The sequence below is a fragment of the Meles meles genome, chromosome 2 (genome assembly GCF_922984935.1).
Source record: "Meles meles chromosome 2, mMelMel3.1 paternal haplotype, whole genome shotgun sequence".
In the NCBI taxonomy this organism is placed as follows: Eukaryota; Metazoa; Chordata; class Mammalia; order Carnivora; family Mustelidae; genus Meles; species Meles meles.
In genome coordinates, this window is record NC_060067.1 from 60,510,778 (window position 1) to 60,533,300 (window position 22,523).

The following is a 22,523-nucleotide window of genomic DNA, read 5'->3' on the forward strand; positions in this document are numbered from 1 at the left end:
AAAGTGGAGATGATAGTATCTACCTCACAGAGTTACCAATGATTAATTAATTCATCTCCTAGAGTTACCACCCCCTTTCTTGCTCCCTTCTTCCATCCCTTTCTGCTTTACTTCAAGCTTTGTTGCTAAGATAATCCTGTCCATCTCTCCTGAATTCTTGTTTTTTAGTGGCATATCTGTTAAGAATCTGATGCTGGACTAGACATGCTGGAAAGGACTGGAACTCACCTTTATTATAAAAGGTCCGTTTTGCCTTTTACTGGCCAACACATAAGTCCTAACCAGTCAGTCTGAACAGGTCCAGAGGTTCCTGTAAGTCTAAGTAAATGTCGCTACGGTCTGGTCAGTTCTCTGACCTGGATTGCCACTGGCATAGACATATCTCATTATCAGTGATTCAAGTTGTTTCAGAAAGAGGGTGCTTCTGACTATCAGAATTCCACACAAATTGGGGGCCCAGTAGAGGCCTGGGCCAGGGGTGAAACACTGAGAGAGCATAGGAGGCTATGGATGCCAGAATTTCTCCAGGGTTTTAAAAATCACTAGAGTCGAAGGAGGTCAGTGTGTGGGTATCAGCTATGGCAAGCTTCTCCCCCCTAGGCTGCACATTTCTCTTCTGCACATGAGAACATCGGCTGAGGTAACCCTGTGCTTTGTTGTCCTATCTGGTGTACCACTGATGGTGAAAGGAATAATTATCCCAGGACAATACCTCTAAACCAGTTTTGTCCAGGTCATTTGGGTCATGTGGTTATCCTGAGGTTGCATAAGTTCTGTAAGTCCATGAATCTCTAGGGAAGATGAACATTTATGCAAAACCATTCATATGCCAGACCCCAACTTACCATCCAAGTTACCTACCATCACATATTTAAACTGCTTTGGGTTTGCTTCTTCCACTGGTCAAACCCTGGGGTCCAGGCTGCCTCATCCTCCCTACAGTCTTTGGAACAGGATGGTTTCCCCACCAACTTGTGTTGCAGCCTCTAGATCCTCACTCAGCCCCATGATGCTTGTAGTCATGTCCTCTCCACAGAGATGGGGACAGGGAAGCTTGCGGGCACTCCCACTATGGGAACAGGCATGTCTGCAGTGTTTGCAGGGCTCCCAGGCAAAACTGTGGGTCTGGGGGTGCTATGCCTGCTCCCCATCTCAGGCCCCAGCCCTGGGCTTTCCCAGGCACATGTTACCTCTGATTGATATTAAAGGTCATGCAAGGTCCTTTATAGACCGGGGGAAGTGAAGCTTATTTCTTGCCAGGGGAGTTATTATGGCTGGTATCACAGGGTTTACAGGCCCCAGGAACTATGTCATGGGGCTTTTGAGTTTAAATGGAAGCAGTTCATAGGCTCCAGAAGACCTGTAATGTTTATAAGAATTGCACAGCCCCATGCAACTCTCCTGTGCCCGCAATTCCAAGCCGCTGTTTCTCAGTCATTGTAAAATCCGGGCTGTGAAAGTGAGCATCTTGCTCCAGTTTCAGGAAGATACCACAGAACTAAATAAAATTCAATATGGAATTTAAAACACAACTCTCTAGACTACTTTGAAAACGTGAAAAATGCCCTCTGTTCTTAAGGTTATCCCAGCTTGTAAACCAAGACAAAGTTTTCTGCTGATACATAAAATGTGAGAGAAATTAAAGAATGCTATTTTTAGGGGGGAAAATGATACATCTAATGTTCAGTAAGAACCAGCCTGGAAGTTGCAGCTGATTCTTAACGTTAAATTTATGATGGCTTCAACCTATGTGTGTATGTGTGTGTATATGAATGTGTGTGTATGTGTGAATGTATGTGTGTGTATATATGCAGGTGTATATATGCGTGAAGGTGTGAACGTGTACATGTGGGCATATGTGTGTATGTTTTGGGTGTGATTGTAATAATTATGCATGTGTGTACCTGTGAGTGTTATGTATGTGTGTATATGCTTGTGTGTGTGTGTGTCTACTTTCACTAGGGACAGCAGGGAAACCCTCTCTGAGAAGCTGACACTTTGAATGAAGGGGCAGCCATACAAAGACACATTATCAAAATTTTTGAGCTGGAGAGTGTAATATATTCAAGGAATATAATGAAGGTTATGTGGCTAGACCCTGCTGTTCCAGGTGTGGTCAAGGGAGATGAGATCAGAGCAGTAGGCAGGCTCTCATCACATAGGACCCTATGGGCCACTGCAAGGACTTTATTTTTGGACTAAGGTTTAAGAGACACCATTGGAGAATTTTGAGCAGCAAAATGATATATTCTGACTTACACTTAAATATGGAATGAGTAAGTCATGGGAACAAAAGGTACAGCCTAGGGAATATAGTTAATGATACTGTAAAAGTGTTGTATGGTGACAGATGGCAGCTACACTTGTGATAATATAGAGAAAAAGAACCACTATATTGTACAACTGAAACTAATATAGCATTGTGTGTCAACTATACTCAATAACAAAAAAAGTTGAATATCCTCTTGGCTTTTGTGCAAAAGCTAGAGAGGAAGCAGGAAGGCCAGCTAGGAGGCCCCTGTGGGAGTTCAGCAGGGACTTGGAGAAAGATGAAGTGTTGATGGTGGTGGGGAGGGTTGGATCTACTTCCTACTTGGGAGCTCAATGACTATGCTGGTGAATTTGGTGTGAGGGGTGAGGGGAAGAGAAGCATGTGAGATCATACCTAGACTTTGGTTAGTGGAGCAAGATAGTTGATGTTGTCTTGGCAAATATGAAGAACACTGAAGGAACTGGTTTATAGCTGGAGGAGGCTGAAACCAGGCATTCTTTAACCATGTTAACTTTGAGAAGCATACTCTCTTCCCTCCCTTTCACGCTCCAACCCTGGGCTTCCTCTCACCTTCCCTCTCCTTCCCTCCTCTCCCCTCTCCTTTTTCCTCTTTCCTCCTTTCCCCTCTCTTTTTTTCCTCTCCCCCCTCCCCTCCCTTTCCTTCCCTTCCCTTCTCTCCTGTATATCTCTTTCCTGCTTCCTTTTTTCTTTTTCTCTTTCCTTCCCTTTTCTGAAAACCTATGCACCATATTAGGTGCTGGTGATACAGAGGACAATGTGATGAGGTTGTTGTTTTCAAGTAAATCACACACATGGGAGTGGTTGATGCATAAACAGTTAGGAGCTCTTAAGAGAATGCTTTAATAAAGATTTGCCAAATTGCCACTGAAACAGAAGGGATGTAGCTACCTCAGGGTTCTTTAGGGAATTGCATATAAGAGTTAGCATTTCTTTTTTTTTTTTGACCCCAATTATATTTCCTTTATTTTAAGCAAAAATCAGCCTCATTAACATCATTTCCTAAAATGTCACTATTTTCTAAAGTCAGTGTCTATAAGAATCTTTTTTTTTATAATTTTTAAAATTTCTTTTCAACGTAACAGTATTCATTGTTTTTGCACCACACCCAGTGCTCCATGCAATACGTGCCCTCCCTATTACCCACCACCTTGTTCCCCAACCTCCTACCCCCTGCCCCTTCAAAACCCTCAGGTTGTTTTTCAGAGTCCATAGTCTCTCATGGTTCATCTACCCTTCCAATTTCCCTCAACTCCCTTCTCCTTTCCATCTCCCCATGTCCTCTATGTTATTTGTTATGCTCCACAAATAAGTGAAACCATATGATAATTGACTCTCTCTGCTTGACTTATTTCACTCAGCATAATCTCTTCCAGTCCCGTCCATGTTGCTACAAAGTTGGATATTCATCCTTTCTGATGGAGGCATAATACTACATCGTGTATATGGACCACATCTTCCTTATGCATTCATCCGTTGAAGGGCATCTTGGTTCTTTCCACAGTTTGGCGACTGTGACCATTGCTGCTATAAACATTGGGGTACAGATGGCCCTTCTTTTCACTACATCTGTATCTTTGGGGTAAATACCCAGCAGTACAATTGCAAGGTCATAGGGAAGCTCTATTTTTAATTTCTTGAGGAATCTCCACACTGTTCTCTAAAGTGGCTGCACCAACTTGCATTCCCACCAACAGTGTAAGAGGGTTCCCCTTTCTCCACATCCTCTCCAACACATGTTGTTTCCTGTCTTGCTAATTTTGGCCATTCTAACTGGTGTAAGATGATATCTCAATGTGATTTTGATTTGAATCTCGCTGATGGCTAGTGATGATGAGCATTTTTTCATGTGTCTGATAGCAATTTGTATGTCTTCATTGGAGAAGTGTCTGTTCATATCTTCTGCCCATTTTTTGATATGATTATCTGTTTTGTGTGTGTTGAGTTTGAGGAGTTCTTTATAGGTCCTGGATATCAACCTTTTGTCTGTACTGTCATTTGCAAATATCTTCTCCCATTCCGTGGGTTGCCTTTTTGTTTTGTTGACTGTTTCCTTTGCTGTGCAGAAGCTTTTGATCTTGATGAAGTCCCAAAAGTTCATTTTTGCTTTTGTTTCCTTGGCCTTTGGAGACATATCTTGAAAGAAGTTGCTGTGGCTGATATTGAATAGGTTACTACCTATGTTCTCTTCTAGGATTCTGATGGATTCCTGTCTCACATTGAGGTCTTTTATCCATTTCGAGTTTATCTTTGTGTATGGTGTAAGAGAATGGTTGAGTTTCATTCTTCTACATATCACTGTCCAGTTTTCCCAGCACCATTTATTGAAGAGACCGTCTTTTTTCCACTGTATATTTTTTCCTGTTTTGTTGAAGAGTATTTGACCATAGAGTTGAGGGTCCATATCTGGGCTTTCCACTCTGTTCCACTGGTCAATGTGTCTGTTTTTATGCCAGTACCACGCTGTATTGGTGATCACAGCTTTGTAGTGAAGCTTGAAATCGAGTAACGTGATGCCGCCAGTTTTGTTTTTGTTTTTCAACATTTCCTTAGCAATTTGGGGTCTCTTCTAATTCCATACAAATACTTTTAATGCCATTCCAATCAAAATTCCACTGGTATTTTTCAAAGAGTTAGCATTTCTTGAATTGTTTGAGCTTTCCTGTCTTGTACCCAAATCCTTACTTCATTCTCTTGGCTCTTAACTTTTTTTTTTTTAAGATTTTATTTATTTATTTGACAGAGAGAGATCACAAGTAGGCAGAGAGGCAGGCAGAGAGAGTGAGAGGGAAGCAGGCTCCCTGCCGAGCAGAGAGCCCGATGCGGGACTCGATCCCAGGACCCTGAGATCATGACCTGAGCCGAAGGCAGCGGCGTAAACCACTGAGCCACCCAGGCGCCCCTTGGCTCTTAACTTTTAACCTGGCAGCTGGTCATTGATTCTCTTGTTTTACGCACACTCACTTTTTCTGGGTTGAATTGCTGGCTCTCTTCTTGGCTGAGGTTTTAGTCTTTACACTTGATGTATTCATAGATTCAGAGTGATAGCTGGCTGAATCTGCCTTCTGTTTCCAGTACAGCTGACTCTTGAACAACATGAATTTGAACTATGCAGGTCCACTTCTCTGTGTGTTTTTTTCAATAAATATGTTGGCATATATTTGGGAGATTTGCAGCAATTTAAAAAAACTTACAGATGAATCACAAGGCCTAGAGATATTGAAAAAATTAAGAAAAAGTTAGTTATGTCACGAATGCAGAAAATAGATATAGATAATTGTCTGTTTTATTATTTACTGACATAAAATTTACACATATCTATCATAAAAAGTTAACATTTATCAAAAGTTTCATGCACATTTATAGACCATACATGGAACCACTCTCATTAGAGAGAAATGTAAGCAAATGTAAAGACACAGTGTTAAACCATAAATGCATAAAATTAACTGTAGTACACACTGTTCTCCTGTAACAATTTTGTAGCTACCTCCTGTTGCTATTGCAGTGAGCTCACATGTTACAAGCATCAACTTCAAACACCTGTGATGCTAATCACCTCCACTGAGCACTTCCTCTCTCCAGCAAATTGTATATAGCAGTAAAAAGTGATCTTTTGTGGTTCTCACTATTAGTAAAATTAGGGGGGAGTCAAAAGTTTTACATGGATTTTCGACTGCATGGGGTTCAGCATCTTTAACCCTCATGTTGTTCAAGAGTCCACTGTACACGGTTCTGTAGGTAGCTCCTAACTTGTCCTGACCCATTGGGCAGGGTGTGCACAGGTTCTACCCTGGTCTGCAGAAGGCTTTGTGGAGGAGGTGAATGTTGAAGGAAGGGTAAGAACAAGCCAAACAAATAAGTCAAAGTTCTCGTCATTGCGTGGCTCCACTTTTGGGTGTTAACAAAAACACATCTCATTTCTTCTCCAGTACAGGTTTGCTTGACCCAGTTGCTGTGGAGGAGGTGGGGGAAGGTACTGATTAAAGTCTTAAGAAGGCAAAGCAATATAATCTGCCAGGTTTTAGGCTGAGCACAGTGGGGTGCTAACAAAGGTGCCTAAAATACTTCCTGTTTGAGGAGAGCTCAAAAATCAGTGCTGAGTGAAATAAGTCAAGCAGAGAGTCAATTATTGTATGGTTTCACTTATTTGTGGAGCATAACAAATAACACGGAGGACATGGGGAGATGGAGAGGAGAAGGGAGTTGGGAGAAATTGGAGGGGAAGATGAACCATGAAAGACTATGGACTCTGAAAAACAACATGAGGGTTTTGAAGGGTTGGGGGGTGGGAGGTTGGGGGACCCTGGTGATGGGTATTATGGAGGGCACGTATTGCATGGTGTACTGGGTGTGGTGCATAAACAATGAATTCTGTTACACTGAAATTAATTAATTAACAATTAATAAATAATTAATAATTATCATCAAATTAATTTATTAAAATTATTAATGATAATTAATTATTGGTTTGATTAATAAATTAATTTTAAAAAGGAAAAAGTGTAACAGAAAATAAAAAAAAACAATAAAAACTGAAAATAAACATCTCAAAAAAAAATTCAGTGGTGGAAAAGGCATGTAGATCAGTGATCCTGTGCCCTGGGATACCTGCTGTAATAGAGGCATTTATAGGACCTGAGACCACAGTGAAGGGAAGAACTGAGTCTCAGAGAGACATCTGAGGATGGTGTCACAGAGGAGCCCATAATTAGGTTGGAGACTGAAGGATAAGAAAAAGCCCACCAGGGGGGAAATGGGTTGAATTCCAAGCAGAGGAAAGGGGAGGTGCAAGGCACAGAGCCCAGGAAAGGCACAAATTCCGGGAATGATGAGAAGCTGAGTGCTGATAGATCATGGGGCCTGGAAGGGGACACAGATAGGAAGCTGGGACCAAACTGTGTAGGAACTTGAGCACCATGCTTGGGAAATGGGGCTGCAGGGCCCGTTGTAGAAAATGGTGAGCCTGATAAGCCTCTAAGCCAGATGTGGGTATTATGTGTTCTTGAGACCTCTCCCTGTTGGATTCCTAGAGTAGGATGCAGGCAGAAACTGCCCTCCGATGACCTGTGCTCTTGTGTCAAGATGCAGCACAGTTCATTTAATGAATGAAGGAATTTACCAGTGGACCATTCAACTCTGGGAAAATAAAATTTTGTTTTTCTTTTGTTTACAGCTTGAAGTTAGCTTACATTATTATGTATTTGCTTCAAGTATGTTGGTTTTCCTATTTTGGGAGGTTATTCCTTCCTTCCTTTCCTCCCTTTCTTCTCCCGTGCCCTCCCCTCCCCAACCTTCCTTCCTTCCTTCTTTTCTTTTCCCTCCCTTCTTTCTTTATTCTATAACCTTTAATTAAATACTTACTATGGCATGTTTTCAGTGTTACCTCAGGATAACGGCATGGTGGGAAAGCGATAGGCTTTGGCATCAGGTGTATCTGGGTTCATATCTTTGCTTCTTCATTTTTCAGCAGTCATTCAATCTTTTCAAATCTTCACTTTCCTGATCTGTAACATATGATTATTAAAATTATATTTTAGGCTTTGCTGGGAAAACTGAGAGAGATATTTAGTAAATCCTGATTAAACTGATCAAATAATGAAAAATGGTTTTAGACCAACATTTTGAATGCTTTGAATCAGATATCTATCTATCTATAGATATAGATCTTATATATACATTCATCTATCTATCTATCTATCTATCTATCTATCTTAGGATCCATTCTGTTCAGGGTATTCTGCATGAGGTAAGAGATCGATCTGAGATATTTAAATGATAGTTCCCTTAAATAAGTGAACAAATGAAAAGAACCCAGAGTGGAGCTGGGCACAGAGTTCTCATCAGATTCTTTTATTATGTAATTATCCCTACTCACATGAAAATTGTAAGATAGTTAATTAGCTCTTAAAGACTTTCTTTTTCTCCAAAAATGTGCATTCCAGAAACTGGTCTTATTTGATCTTGAAGTCAAATCAATGCATATATATATGCCAGGAGAGCTGTATGTGATGGTTTGAATGATCATTCAGCAATATTCACTTTTCTCCTCTCCTGTTGTGGGCAGAGTAGACTGATTAACCCCTTGGATTTTGAGCTTGGCCAAATGGCATATTTTGGCCAATGGAATTTTAGAGGACAAAATATAAGCAGAAACTTTAAATGTTCTTATGTAGTTTGGCTTGACTCTGGGCTCCAGGAGCCACCATGGGAAGAGAATGCCCCAAGTGCATGAGAGAGGTGTACTAGGCCTGAACGTCGCCTGATATTACCTGCAGCTAAATCCAGCTCACCCAAGGCACAAAGCAGAGTTGCTCCAGCTGTGGTTCCATCCATATTGATGGTAGCCACTTACTTTTGGGTTGGCTTGTTAGGCACCATTACTGAGAAAATTGTTGTCTAATGCACTATGCACACATCCTTTGTATCTAGTGGCCTGCACCCTGTATCTCTGCATCTAAGTGTTCTTACTCAACCTGGTATTATGCAACACCTGTTGCTTGACTTTTGAAAACAATCTTTTTATAGTTTCATATTGATCTGGGTAGACTGAGCTCTTCAGCTTTAGAGGTAGAATGTCATGACTGTAATGTTATTTATTCTGGTCTCAGCAATCTTATAGATGAAGAATCCAAGAGGGAAAGCACTTCGGCTAACATCTGACTGTTCTTAAAGGGACAAAGGGAGAATGCAGGCACCCTGACTTGCCCTTCTCTAAATCTTTTCCTTCTGCGAAATAACTTATAATCCCATGAATCAATGTTTCAAGATACTCTAAATCTGCTTTAGCAACAGAGGAAGAGTTGATATGCAGATAGGGAGGGAAGGTGAAGGCATCAACCTAGTGGTGCTGAGGGAATCTGAAATCGATAGGTTGGTCAGGCATTTGCCATGGCTAGACATAAAGGCTCTTCTGAAGTGTGCAATCATTGGCCTTGTTCAAAGAATTTCTCTGGGAAGAAAGGGGATGAAATTAAGCCATGGGAGCTTTGGCCAAGTCATGAAAAAACATTTTCCAAAAGAGCTGTTAATTTGATGGTGGAATGAGTCACAGCCCATGGGCAGGGCTGAAAATCCCATCAGCCGAATTACTCAAAACTTAACTGGACAATAAAAAAAAATGTATGGTTGAGGCAACTATCCATGCAGGGTTAGGCCAAAGAGACATTGTGTCCCTGTTTGAACTTTCCCTTTGGATTTTCAGGACAAATCTACATGGAAAATTACCTGGTACCTCAAATCAAGAGAATGTTGGGACCAGATTATTTTAATACAGAAGACTTTCCTCATTTCATTTATTTTCAGGGTCAGATTCACTGAGTGGTGACTGAACTTTCAATATTACTATTGCGGCAGGCCTGGCACTTACTGGTTAGGAGCTGGGGAGATTAAGTTTCTCAGTGAAACTAAATCTTGAATTTCTCATTTTATAGAATAATATGGTACTGTTTAATAATGCTGATATCCCAATGGAGCTTACTAACTGCAAGTGTGCAACAGTGTGGTTTTAAAAACAGAATCCTGGTTATCACAGCTTTGTAATATAGCTGTGATCACCAAGATAGCATGATACTGGCACAAAAACAGACACATAGACCAATGGAACACAGTAGAGATCCCAGATATGGACCCTCAATTCTATGGTCAAATAATATTCAACAAATCAGGAAAAAATATCCAATGGAAAAAAGTCTCTTTAATAAATGGTACTGGGAAAACTGGACAGCTCTGTACAGAAGAATGAAACTGGGCCATTCTCTGAAACCACACATAAAGATAAACTCTAAATAGATGAAAGACCTCAATGTAAAACAGGAATCCATCAAAATCCTAGAGGAGAACATAGGCAGTAACCTCTTCGACATCAGCTACAGCAGCTTCTTTTAAGACACGTTTCCAAAGGCAAGGGAAACAAAAATGAAAATGAACTCTTGGGACTGCATCAAGATAAAAAGCTTCTGCACAGAAAAGGAAGCAGTCAACAAAACAAAAAGACAACCCACCGAATGGGGGAAGATATTTGCAAATGACACTATAGATAAAGAGCTGATATCCAAGATCTATAAAGAACTTCTCAAACTCAACACCCCAAAAACAGATAATCAAGTCACATAATGGGCAGAAGACACAAGCAGATACTTCTCCAAAGAAGACATACAAATGGCTAAGGAACACATGAAAAATTGTTCATCATCATAGCCATCAGGGAAATTCAAATCAAAACAACATTTAGATACGACCTTACACCAGTCAGAATGGCAAAAATTGACAAGGCAAGAAACAACAAATGCTGGAGAAGTTGTGGAGAAAGGGGAACCCTCTTACTCTGTTAGTGGGAGTGCAAATTGCTGCAGCCACTTTGGAAAACAGTGTGGAAGTGCCTCAAAAAATTAAAAGTAGAGCTACCCTATGACCCTGTAATTGCACTACTGGATATTTACCCCAAAGATAAAGATGTAGCGAAAAGAAGGTCCATCTGTACCGCAATGTTCATAGCAGCCATGTCCACAACTGCCAAACTGGAAAGAACCAAGATGCCCTTCAACAGACGAATGGATAAAGAAGATGTGGTCTATATACACAATGAAATATTATTGAGTCATCAGAAAGGATAAATGCCGAACTTTTGCATCAACATGGGTGGGACTGGAGGAGATTATGCTGAGTGAAATAAATCAAACAGAGAAAGTCAATTATCGTATGGTTTCATTTACTTGTGGAACATAAGGAATAGCATGGAGGACATTAGGAGAAGAGAAAAATGAAGGCGGGGGGGGACATCGGAGGGGGAGATGAACCATGAGAGACTATGGACTCCGGGAAACAACAGAGGGTTTTAGAAGGGAGGGGAATGGGGTGGTGAGCTTGGTGATGAGTGTTAAGGAGTATACGGATTGCATGGAGCACTGGGTGTTATACACAAACAGTGAATCATAGAACACTACATCAAAAACTAATGATGTACTGTATGGTGACTAACATAACACAATAAAGTAAATAAATAAATAAATAAACTTGCCAATAAAACCATTAGAATTCTGGTTTTAAAATTGTTCATCCTTGGCGAACCATAAGAGACTATGGACTCTGAAAAACAACCTGAGGGTTTTGAAGGGGTGGGGGTGGGAGGTTGGGGGAACCAGGTGGTGGGTAATAGGGAGGGCACGTATTGCATGGAGCACTGGGTGTTGTGCAAAAACAATGAATACTGTTATGCTGAAAAAAAATAAATTTATAAAACTTGAAAAAAAATTGTTCATCCTTAAATATACTGTGCTCCTTTTCATCTGAAAAGGATAATTTCATCTGAAGGCTCTGTACCTGATCCCAAAGGATTAGTGTGGATCTTCCCAGGCCATTAAGCAATTCTCTGACTCCAGGTGGGTGTTTTACTATTCAGCTCAATTCCAACATCATTTACCTGGAGACAGCATTGGATTCTCCAGGGCAAGGGCTCCGTCCCACAAGACTGTCCTCACTGAGATGCCAGTCACAAGTCCAGGCAGTTCCCAGTGTTTCTGACTGACTGGCTACATATCAGCAGTAGTTATGTACCCCTCCTAGGCCTCAATTAATTTGCTTGAATGGCTCATAGAAGTCAGGAAAACTGTTTCCTCACTAGATGACTTGTTTATTACAAAAGATATGAATCAACAGCCAGATGAAGAGATATATAATGTGATCTCCTCAGTGAAAGAGCTTCTGTCCTGGTGGAATTTAGGGCCTGGCACAATGGCACACAGATGCATTCTGGTTCACCAATCTGGAAATACTCCAAACCCAGTCCTTTTGGGATTTCATGGGGAAGATTCATTACACAGACAGAACTGATTATATCTTTGACCATTTGTGATTGATTCAACCTCCAGCTGCTCTCCCCTCCCTGGAGGTCAGCAGGGTGGGAATACAAATTCCTACCCCCTAGTCACATTGTTGGTTCCCCTGGCAGCCAGTGACCATCCTTAGGTGGGGTCCAGAAGTCACTCATTAATGCAACAGAAGGCTCTATTGCTGTCATCACTTAGGAAATTGCAAGGGCTTTAGGAGCCCTGTGCCAGAAATGGGAATGAAGACAAAATATATATTTCTTCTAATAAGTCACAATATCCCACCCTCCTTAGTGTTTGCTTTTAAAAGAAAAAACATACGATGTGTCTCTACATGGTGGTAAAACTCAGGGAGGCCCTGTCTTGCACTCTGGTTCAGGGCCTATGGGAAACTCACAAATACCAATTTTTTTCAGAGGGCTTATTTCACCCTGCCACTGTGCATTCCCTGGTTTTACTGTTTTATTAACATCCATCTTCTTCATTAGTCGGTAAGCTCCGTCACTTAATGTCTGATTCAGTGAGTATATCAGACTGAGGGCGATGCTCAGTTTCTAGTGATTCTTCCTGAGGCCTTTGTGCATACACCCTCTTGCGTCTTCTGTGAAATGGCGTGTAGTTGTCTTCAGGTAAGTCCAAACTCCCCCTGGTGGCCCTGAAGACTTCTCACACTGTTGGCTCCTCCTACCCAAGCTGACTCTTCCCTTTCTCTCTAATTCCTACTTGGAGCTCCATGTTCCAGCCATCACGGGACTTGTATTTCTCTAATAGAAGGATCTATTTTCTCCTCCTTCTCCTATCTTGCTCATGTTTCTCTTTGGGTTTGCATTATGTTACAAAGCAAAATTCAAGCCAGTAAATTTGAAGATCTAATTGGGTTTATTAAGTGATTCATGAATGGCTCAGCAGACCACCCAGCAAGTAGAGAGATGATCTGAGGAGTTGTACAAAATGGAAGGTTTTTATAGGCAGGAGGGTGGGGCAAGGATGTTACTAGCAAAAGAAAAGCAAGGATAATTTCAGGCCAGGTCATCTTTTGGGGGGCAGAGATAAGAGAAGGGCAGGGTGGTTTATAATGTGCAAATGACCTCACGAGTGCTGATCAGGAAGTTTCAGGTTGAATTTTTTTTTAAGATTTAATTTATTTATTTGGCAGAGAGAAAGAGACAGTGAGAGAGGGAATACAAGCAGGGGGAGTGAGAGAAGGAGAAGCAGGCTTCCCACAGAGCAGTGAACCCAAGGCAGGGCTTGATTCCAGGACTCTGGGATCATGACCTGAGCCAAAGGCAGATGCTTAACGACTGAGCTACCCAGTTGCCCCCAGGTTGAATGTTGAAAGTTCTCATTCCTGGGAAGGGTTGAAACTGTCAGTTTTGCTCTGCTGCTATGGGGAGCAAATGACTCTATTTGGGGCCTGTTGTTTCTTTATTAACACTTTCCTGTGATGACAGTAACAAATTACCACAAACCTGGTGTCTTAAAACAACGGACTTATTCTCTCACAGTTCTGGAGACCAGAAATCTGAAATCTGGGTCTCCACAGGACCATATTCCCTTCGGAGGTTCTAGGGAATAATCCATTCCTTTCCTCTTCCAGCTTCTGGTGTTGGTATTCCTTGGTTTGTAGCCAGATCTCTGCTCTGTCTTCACATCTCTTCCTCTGTGTGTCTTCTCCTTTACATTACAAAGATTTTGGTCATCAGAAAAAGGTCCACTTAATTTGATGCATAAAATTAATCATCACAGTTACAGAGAATCACTGCTATTGCATTCTGTTGGTTAAAGTTCATTACCAGCCAAGATTCAAAGGTTGTGGACAGAGACTCCATTTCTTTCAGAGTACTTTCAGTGTACTTTACCACAGAGAGGCAAGCATGTCTCTGTGAAATGTGTGTGATTGGATTCTACCTTATATCCATTGATTTAGAATTGAGGAAGTGGGCCCCAGGAATCTAGATGCTTACAAAGCTTTCTCAAAGGTGGGAGGTTGGGGCAACCTGAGGGTTTTGAAGGGTCAGGGGTGGGAGGTTGGGGTAACAGGTGGTGGGTAATGGGGAGGGCACGTTTTGCATGGAGCACTGGGTGTTGTGCAAAAAGAATGAATACTGTTACGCTGAAAAAATAAATAAAATGAGAAAAAAAAAAAAAAAAAAAAAAAAAGATCATGATTCCAATCATAGTTTAAGGACCCGTGTCCTGGGCAATAGGAAATAATCTCCCTCTTGATTTTGGATTCTTTACCAATACAATTTTTTTTCCTTTAAGGTCTGGACCCATCTATCCAGCTTCATTGTCTATGCCTTTGTATTTATTGCCTACTTTTCTCTCTCTTTTTTAAATTCTCTGCTTTTCTAATTCTATCTCAGTTTCATCATCTTGAAATGAGTCTATTTCATTACACAAAAGTATGGCAATTTCTTTTATTTTTAATTTTTTTTGTTTGTTCTTTTTCTTTTTAATCTTGAAAGTGTGCTAAGTTGTTTTATTTTTAAGATGTGCTTTTTAATTTTAAAATAATTTTACATTTATAAGAGGGTTGCAAAGATGGTATAGAGAGTTCCCTTATGCTCCTTACCTGTTTTCCCCTATCTTGAATAGGTAGGCATGGTTCACTTGTTGAATAATTCACATTGATACCATTCTATTCACTAAACTATAGATTTTATTTGGAATTTACGAGTTTCTCATAGGGACTTCTCTTTTTTTATTATGTTCATTTAGTCACTGTATAGTACATCATTATTTTTTGATGTAGTGTTCAATGATTCATTAGTTACATGTAATACCCAGTGCACATCACAACATGTGCCCTCCATAATACCCATCACCCAATTACCCCATTCCCTTACCCCCTCCCTTCTGAAGCCCTCAGTTTATTTCCAGGGGTCCATAGTCTCTCACGGTTCTTCTCCCTCTCTCATTTCTCCCTTCAGATTTCCCTCCCTCCCCTTATGGTCCTCTGTACTATTATTGATCATGTTCCACACATGAGTGAAACCATATGATAATTGTCTTTCTCTGCTTGACTTACTTCACTTAACATAATCCCCTCCAGTTCCACCCATGTCCATGCAAATGGTGGGTATTCATCCTTTCTGATGGCTGAATAGTATTCCATTGCATATATGTACCACATCTTTATTTGTTCATCTGTTGAAGGGCATCTTGGCTCTTTCCACAGTTTGGCTATTGTGGATGTTGCTGTTGTGAACCTTGAGGTGCATGTGCCCCTTCTTTTCACTACATCTGTATTTTTGTGGGTAAATACCCAGTAGTGCAATTGCTGGGTCATAGGTTAGCTCTATATTCAACTTTTTGAGGAACCTCCATACTGTTTTCCGGAGTGGCTGTACCAGCCTGCATTCCCACCAACAGTGTAAGAGGGTTCCCTTTTCTCCACATTCTCACCAACATTTGTTGTTTCCTGTTTTGTTAATTTTTGCCATTCTAATTGGTGGAAGGTGATATCTCATCATGGTTCTGATTTGTATTTCCTTAATGGCTAGTGATGTTGAGCATTTTTTCATGTGTCTGTTAACCATTTGTATATCTTCTATGATGAAATGTCTGTTCATATCTTCTGCCCATTTTTTGACTGTATTATTTGTTTTTTTTTTGAGTGTTGAGTTTAAGATGTTCTTTATAGCCCTTAGATATCAGTCCTTTATCTGTAGTGTCATTTGCAAATATCTTCTCCCATTCCATGGGTTGTCTTTTTGTTTTGTTGACTGCTTCCTTTGCTATGCAGAAACTTTTTATCTTGTCCCAAGAGTTCATTTTCACTTTCGTTTCCCTTGCCTTTGGATACTTGTCTTAAAAGAAGCTTCTGACAAATAACATGGAGGACATGGGGAGATGGAGAGGAGAGGGAGTTGAGGGAAACTGGAAGGGGAGATGAACCATGAGAGACTATGGACTCTGAAAAACAACCAGAGGGTTTTGAAGGGGTGGGAGGGGTGGGAGGTTGAGGAACCAGGTGGTGGGTAATAGGGAGGGCACGTACTGCATGGAGCACTGGGTGTGATGCCAAAACAATGAACACTGTTATGCTGTAAATAAACAAATAAACAAATAAAAAAATAAATAAATTAAAAAAAAAAAGAAGCTTCTGTGACTGATGTCGAAGAGGTTATTGCCTATGTTTTCCTTTAGGAATCCTTGATGGATTCCTGTTTTACATTGAGGTCTTTCATCTATTTAGAGTTTATCCTTATGTGTGGTGTAAGGGAATGTCCAGTCTTCTATATGTAACTGTCCAGTTTTCCCAGCTCCACTTATTGAAGAGACTGTCTTTTTTCCATTGGATATTTTCCCCTGATTTCTCAAAGATTAGTTGACTGTAGAGTTGAGGGCCCATATCTGGGCTCTCTATTCTGTTGCACTGGTCTATGTGTCTGTTTTATTTTTTTCCAATACCATGCTGTCTTGGTGAGCAAAGCTTTGTTATATAGCTCGAAGTCAGGCAGAGTGATGCCCCCAGCTTTGTTTTTCTTTTTTATCATTCCCTTGGTGATTTGGTCATTCTAGTTTCATACAGATTTTAGGATTGTTGGTTCCAGCTTTTTGAAAAATGCCAATGGTATTTTAATAGGGATGGTACTGAAAGTGTAAAGGTATCCTATGGTTTTTATTGTTATTGTGAATGGAATCAATTCCTTAATTTCTCTTTTTACCAATAATGTATAGAAAAGCAACTGATTTCTGTACATTGATTTTGTATTCTGCCATATTGCTGAATTGCTGTGTGAGTCCAAGTAATTTGGGGATGCTCTTTTGGGTTTTCCACATAAAATATCATGTAATCTGTGAAGAGAGAGTTTTGCTTCTTCTTTGCCAATTTGGATGTCTTTTATTTCTTTTTGTTGTCTGATTTCTGAGGCTAGGACTTCTAGCACTATGTTGAACAATAGTGGTGAGTGTGGGCATCCCTTTTGTGATCCTGACCTTAAAGCAAAATCTCTCAGCTTTTCTTCATTTTTAAACCCCTGTGGGCTTTTCATAGATGGTTTTTATGATATTGAGGAATGTTCCTTCTATCTCTATACTCTGAAGAGTTTTAATCAGGAATGGATGTTGTATTTTGTCAAATGCTTTTTCTGAATCAATTGGGAGAATCATATGGTTCTTGTCCATTCTTTTATTAATGTGCTCTATGACACTGAGAGATTTGTGAATATTGAACCACCCTTGCATCCCAGGAATAAATCCCAGTTGGTTGTGTTGTATAATCCTTTTAATGTACTGTTCAATCCTATTAGCTAGGCTCTTGTTCAGTATTTTGGCATCCATGTTCATCAGGAATATTGGTTTATAATTCTCCTTTTTGATGGGGTCTTTGCCTGGTTTTGGGATCAAGGTAATAGTGGCTTCATAGACAGAGTTTGGAAGGATTCCTTCTATTTCTATTTTTTGAAACAGCTTCAGTGAAATAGATATTATCTCTTCTTTAAATTTTTGGTAGAATTCCCCTGGGAAGCCATCTGGCCCCGGACTTCTGTTTTTTGGGAGGTTTTTGATTACTGCTTCAATTTCATTACTGGTTATTGGTCTATTCATATTGTATATTTATTTCTGTTTCAGTCTTGTTAGTTTGTAAGGAATTTTCCAGGAAGTCTTCCATTTCTTCCAGATTGCTTAATTTGTTGGCAGACAGTTGCTGGTAATAATTTCTAATAACTGTTTCTATTTCCTTGGTGTTAGTCATGATCTTTCCCCTTTCATTCATGATTTTTTAATTTGGGTCCTTTCTGTTTTCTTTCGATTAAGATTGACCAGTGGTTTATCAATCTTATTAATTCTTTCAAAGAACAAACTTCTAGTTTCATTGATCTCTTCTACTGTTTTTCTGGTTTCTGTTTCATTGATCTCTGCTCTAATCTTTATTATTTCTTTTCTCTTGCTTGGTTTAGGTTTTATTTGCTGTTCTTTCTCCAGCTCCTTTAGGTGTAAGGTTAGCTTATGCATTTGGGATTTTTCTAATTTTCTTTTTTTTTATTTGTTTATTTACAGCATAACAGTGTTCATTGTTTTGACATCACACCCAGTGCTCCATGCAGTACGTGCCCTCCCTATTACCCACCACCTGGTTCCTCAACCTCCCACCCCCCGCCCCTTCAAAACCCTCTGGTTGTTTTTCAGAGTCCATAGTCTCTCATGGTTCATCTCCCCTTCCAGTTTCCCTCAACTCCCTCTCCTCTCCATCTCCCCATGTCCACCATGTTCTTTGTTATGCTCCACAAATAAGTGAGACCATATGATACTTAACTCTCTCTGCTTGACTTATTTCGCTCAGCATAATCTCTTCCAGTCCCGTCCATGGTGCTACAAAAGTTGGGTATTCATCCTTTCTGATGGAGGCATAATACTCCATTGTATATATGGACCACATCTTCCGTATCCATTCATCCGTTGAAGGGCATCTTGGTTCTTTCCACAGTTTGGTGACCGTAGCCATTGCTGCAATAAACATTGGGGTACAGATGGTTTCTAATTTTCTAAGAGAGGCTTGGATAGTATGTATTTCTGTCATAGGAGTGCCTTTGCAGTATCCCATGGGTTTTGGACTGTTTTCATTCTCATTAGTTTCCATGAATTGTTTAAGTTATTCTTTAATTTCCTGGTTGATCCAATCATTTTTTAGCAGGATTCTTTTTAACTTCCAAGTGTTTGAATTCCTTCCCAACTCTTTCTTGTGATTTTTTTTATTTATTTTCAGCATAACAATGTTCATTGTTTTTGCACCACACCCAGTGCTCCATGCAGTATGTGTCCTCCCTATTACCCACCACCTGGTTCCTCAACCTCACCCCCCACCCCTTCAAAACCCTCTGGTTGTTTTTCAGAGTCCATAGTCTCTCATGGTTCATCTCCCCTTCCAGTTTCCCTCAACTCCCTCTCCTCTCTATCTCCCCATGTCCACCGTGTTCTTTGTTATGCTCCACAAATAAGTGAGGCCATATGATACTTAACTCTCTCTGCTTGACTTATTTCACTCAGCATAATCTCTTCCAGTCCCGTCCATGGTGCTACAAAAGTTGGGTATTCATCCTTTCTGATGGAGGCATAATACTCCATTGTGTATATGGACCACATCTTCCGTATCCATTCATCCGTTGAAGGGCATCTTGGTTCTTTCCACAGTTTGGTGACTGTGGCCATTGCTGCAATAAACATTGTGGTACAGATGGCTCTTCTTTTCACTACATCTGTATCGTTGAGGTAAATACCCAGCAGTGCAATTGCGGGGTCATCAGAAATGATTACCAACAGTTATATGCCAATAAGCTAAGCAACCTAGATGAAATGGATGCATTCCTAGAAAACTATAAACTCCCAAAATTGAACCAGGAAGAAATTGACAACCTGAATAAACCGATATCTAGTAATGAGACTGAAGCAGTGATCAAAAGCCTCCCAAAAAACAAGAGCCCAGGACCTGACGGATTCCCTGGGGAATTCTACCAAACTTTCAAAGAAGAAATAACACCAATTCTGAAGCTGTTCCAAAAAATTGAAGCAGAAGGAAAACTTCCAGACTCTTTTTATGAAGCCAGCATTACCCTGATCCCCAAACCAGGCAAAGACCCTACCAAAAAGGAGAATTTCAGACCAATATCACTGATGAATATGGGTGCAAAGATTCTCAACAAGATCCTAGCAAACAGGATCCAGCAGCACATTAAAAAGATTATCCACCATGACCAGGTGGGATTCATCCCTGGGTTGCAAGGTTGGTTCAACATTCGCAAATCAATCAATGTTGTAGAACAAATCAATAAGAGAAGAGAGAAGAACCACATGGTCCTCTCAATTGATGCAGAAAAAGCATTTGACAAAATCCAGCATCCGTTCCTGATTAAAACTCTTCAAAGTATAGGGATAGAGGGAACATTCCTGAACTTCATAAAATCTATCTATAAAAGATCCACAGCAAATATCATCCTCAATGGGAAAAAGCTTGCAGCCTTCCCGTTGAGATCAGGAACACGACAAGGATGCCCACTCTCACCACTCTTGTTCAACATAGTATTAGAAGTTCTAGCAATGGCAATCAGACAACAAAGAGGAATAAAAGGTATCCAAATTGGCAAGGAAGAAGTCAAACTCTCTCTCTTCGCAGATGACATGATTCTTTATATGGAAAACCCCAAAGACTCCACCCCCAAACTACTAGAACTCATACAGCAATTCAGTAACGTGGCAGGATACAAAGTCAATGTACAGAAATCAGTGGCTTTCTTATACACTAACAACGAAAATACAGAAAGGGAAATTAGAGAACCGATTCCATTTACTATAGCACCAAGAACCATAAGATACCTGGGAATAAACCTAACCAAAGAGGTAAAGGACCTGTACTTGAGGAACTACAGAACACTCATGAAAGAAATTGAAGAAGACACAAAAAGATGGAAGACTGTTCCATGCTCTCGGATTGGAAGAATAAACATTGTTAAAATGTCTATACTGCCTAGAGCAATCTATACTTTTTTTTTGTTTGTTTGTTTTATTTGTTTATTTACAGCATAACAGTGTTCATTGTTTTGGCATCACACCCAGTGCTCCATGCAGTACGTGCCCTCCCTATTACCCACCACCTGGTTCCTCAAACTCCCACCCCCCTGCCCCTTCAAATCCCTCTGGTTGTTTTTCAGAGTCCATAGTCTCTCATGGTTCATCTCCCCTTCCAGTTTCCCTCAACTCCCTCTCCTCTCCATCTCCCCATGTCCTCCATGTTCTTTGTTATGCTCCACAAATAAGTGAGACCATATGATATTTGACTCTCTCTGCTTGACTTATTTCACTCAGCATAATCTCTTCCAGTCCCGTCCATGTGAGCAATCTATACTTTTAACGCCATTCTAATAAAAATTCCACTGGTATTTTTCAAAGAGCTGGAGCAAATAATCCTAAAATTTGTATGGAATCAGAAGAGACCCCGAATTGCTAAGGAAATGTTGAAAAACAGAAACAAAACTGGCGGCATCACGTTACCCCGATTTCAAGCTTTACTACAAAGCTGTGATCACCAATACAGCGTGGTACTGGCATAAAAACTGACACATTGACCAGTGGAACAGAGTGGAAAGCCCAGATATGGTCCCTCAACTCTATGGTCAAATAATCTTTGACAAAACAGGAAAAAATATACAATGGAAAACAAGACAGTCTCTTCAATAAATGGTGCTGGGAAAACTGGACAGTGATATGTAGAAGAATGAAACTCAACCATTCTCTTACACCGTACACAAAGATAAACTCAAAATGGATAAAAGACCTCAACGTGAGACAGGAATCTATCAAAATCCTAGAGGAGAACATAGGCAGTAACCTCTTCGATATCAGCCACAGCAACTTCTTTCAAGATATGTCTCCAAAGGCCAAGGAAACAAAAGCAAAAATGAACTTTTGGGACTTCATCAAGATCAAAAGCTTCTGCACAGCAAAGGAAACAGTCAACAAAACAAAGAGGCAACCCACGGAATGGGAGAAGATATTTGCAAATGACAGTACAGACAAAAGGTTGATATCCAGGATCTATAAAGAACTCCTCAAACTCAACACACACAAAACAGATAATCATATCAAAAAATGGGCAGAAGATATGAACAGACACTTCTCCAATGAAGACATACAAATGGCTATCAGACACATGAAAAAATGTTCATCATCACTAGCCATCAGGGAGATTCAAATTAAAACTACATTGAGATACCACTTGACACCAGTTAGAATGGTCAAAATTAGCAAGACAGGAAACAACGTGTGTTGGAGAGGATGTGGAGAAAGGGGAACCCTCTTACACTGTTGGTGGGAATGCAAGTTGGTGCAGCCACTTTGGAGAACAGTGTGGAGATTCCTCAAGAAATTTCTTGTGATTTAGTTCGAGTTTCAAGGCATTGTGGTCTGATAACATGCAGAGAATAATCTCTATCTTTTGGTATTGGCTGAAATCTGATTTGTGACTCAGTATGTGGTCTGTTTTGAAGAAAGTGTATTAGAGCAGAATGAGTATTCTGTTGTTTTAGGGTGGAATGTCCTGTATATATCTATGAACTCCATCTGATGCAATACGTCATTCAAAGCTCGTTTTTTTTTTTTTTTTGTTTATATTATCTGTCCAATACTGAGAGTGAAGTGTTAAAATCTCCTACTATTAATGTATTATTGCATTCTGATCTTTATTTTGGTTAACATCTTGCTTATGTATTTGGCTGCTCCCATTTTAGGAGCATATATATTTATAATTGCTAGATTTTCTTGTTGGATATACCCTTTAAGAATGATATGGTGTCCCTCTGGATCTCTTATTAAAGTCTTTGTTTTAAATTCTAGTTTGGGGGCTCCTGCGTGGCTCAGTGGGTTAAGCCTCTGCCTTCGGCTCAGGTCATGATCTCAGGGTCCTG